A 1968-nucleotide genomic window follows, 5' to 3' on the forward strand; every position below is an offset into this window, starting at 1 on the left:
GAAGAGGGGAGGGGAATGGTGGGGAGGGGAGGCATCAACGGAACCAAGATAAATCAAACCACCAGGCCCTTGAATGAGCAGGTCCTGGATAACTGTTCCGAGTCCAGCCGTGAAGTCTCATTTAAACAGGGCAGAGGGAGAGAAAGCCTCTAAAAGGCAAGGGATAATGTAGAAAAGTAAAAATAGGTTTTAGAACAAAACTGCCACTTCAGACAACCTGCCACTCTATATTTGCACAAACTGTAAAAGAACTTATTTGGCCATGTAGAAATAAAGTACTTCTAACAGCAGCTAACAATAGATCACATAAAAAAAATTACATACAAGACATGTGTGTCAGGAACGTCTTTATGTGTTCAAATGGAATTTTTCATGTGGTATTTTATACATATATATACACACACATATTATTTGGACTTATAAAATACCATATGTAATGAAAACTATGCATAAATATTTATAAAAATACCTTTTTCTAAGTAGGCCAGGAACATTTAATATTTTTCAATAAATTAATATATAAAATATATACATTAGTGCCAAATGGAACATATATTTTGAAATATGAAACCCATGAAAAATGCTCAGGAATCTGGAGTAGAATCCAGGTATCTGCCAAAGGAAACTTTGGACGAGTTGTCTTTTGAAGAACGGAAACAATGCTGGGTCTCTTATCTTCATGGACTGTTTTGCTTGTCAAACTTCTAACATCACTTCAGCCGAGTTTCGTATTTGACTTCCAACCTCATGGCCATTTGACCTGCCAACTATTATTTTTCTTTGAGGCTTTTAACACCCCACCCAAGTATTTTGCTTTCCAGATTGTGTCCGTTTCCTTTTCACTTCACCTTAAAGTCAGCCTGGGTTTACAACATCGGCTTAAGGTGCACCCTCTAGGGTTTCAGACAGACCTGGAGGACCGCGGTGATGACTGAAGCTAGATAACCTCTCGGCAACGCCAAGGTGCCCGGAAGGTTCTCCGCGTTGTGCCAGGATTTCCATCCAACCTGAGAGTCTCAGGGCAGAGACCAGGCCCCGAGCATCCGACTCCCCGGGGTCCCAGCCCCCTCCCCAGGCTAATCTTGCGGGCTGGGACCTCCCAGCCGGAAAAAACCGCCCTTTCCTGTCGCCTACTCCTTCCCCAGGCCGATGACTCGCGGAGGAGGAAGGGACGGAGGCCGATTAAGAAAATTAGCATTCATTAACCCGGTTCACGCTCGTGCCCCGGCGGAGGGGAGGGGTGCGCCAGGCGGCGGCGCTGGCTGTGGCCGGCTGACCGGCGGGCGCAGGTGCCACCACGGGCGGAATTTTACGCTCCCGGGCCGGCAGCTGCGCCACTTGCGCCTCGTCGCGCGTCTGGGGCAGCCGCCACCAGCTTGCTTCAGCTTTAGGCAAATCCTTTTGAAAGACCCTGAGGGAGAGGAAACGCCTCCCTCTGGACAGGACAACCTGTAGCGTCTGCTGTTCGTCGCTTGTCCAGTTGCTCAGCCCCGAGCTCCGGCATCTCCAGGGCGTGAAGTCCACTCTCCGGGTTTTGGCTGCAGCTCCAAGGGGAGCGAGCTGGAAACTGACAGAACGCGACCCTCCCCCTCCGCGCCCACCAGAGCACAGGCTGCGGGGGACCTGGGGAGCTGCGGCCTGACCGGGGAGGCGCGCTCAGGTGGCCTCGCTTCCCTGCCGGTCACCGCCTGCCACGCCGGAACTTCGCACAGCTAGGTCGGCCTGTTGGGATCGGGAGAGGTGGGCGCACGAGGTTTAGTGCGGGAGTCCGGGGTGCGGGCGGAGTCCTATTGTCCCCGTGCACCCGGGCGGCAGCACCTCCGGGTCCCTCTTTAAAACGAGCGTCCGGCGACCTTTCTTTGTGCTTAGGGAGTCGAAAGCGGCATCTTCTCCGAGGGAAGTCGCCTACTGGGGGGTAGCGCTGGAGAGGTAACAATGGGCGCCCGTTGTCCTCCGAGGGTCCAACGG

At 52.5% G+C, this 1968-nt stretch overlaps 1 protein-coding gene across 3 annotated transcripts in view; it reads left to right on the plus strand.

Annotated features, from left to right (window-relative positions):
* CDC42EP3 (CDC42 effector protein (Rho GTPase binding) 3) overlaps positions 1 to 1968 on the plus strand; it is an 86753-nt gene that overhangs the window by 57875 nt on the left and 26910 nt on the right. The window contains exon 1 of one of the 3 annotated variants that reach the window (XM_011935960.1): positions 1052 to 1716. The exons of 1 other annotated variant lie outside the window; for it this stretch is intronic. The gene's annotated coding sequence lies outside the window, so the exon portion shown is untranslated. Of the gene's footprint in view, positions 1 to 1051; positions 1741 to 1968 lie in introns of those variants that run through there. One more of the 3 variants, XM_011935961.1, reaches the window with a different exon arrangement.

Source organism: Colobus angolensis, unplaced genomic scaffold, assembly GCF_000951035.1.
Source record: "Colobus angolensis palliatus isolate OR3802 unplaced genomic scaffold, Cang.pa_1.0 Scaffold15, whole genome shotgun sequence".
NCBI classification, from domain to species: domain Eukaryota; kingdom Metazoa; phylum Chordata; class Mammalia; order Primates; family Cercopithecidae; genus Colobus; species Colobus angolensis.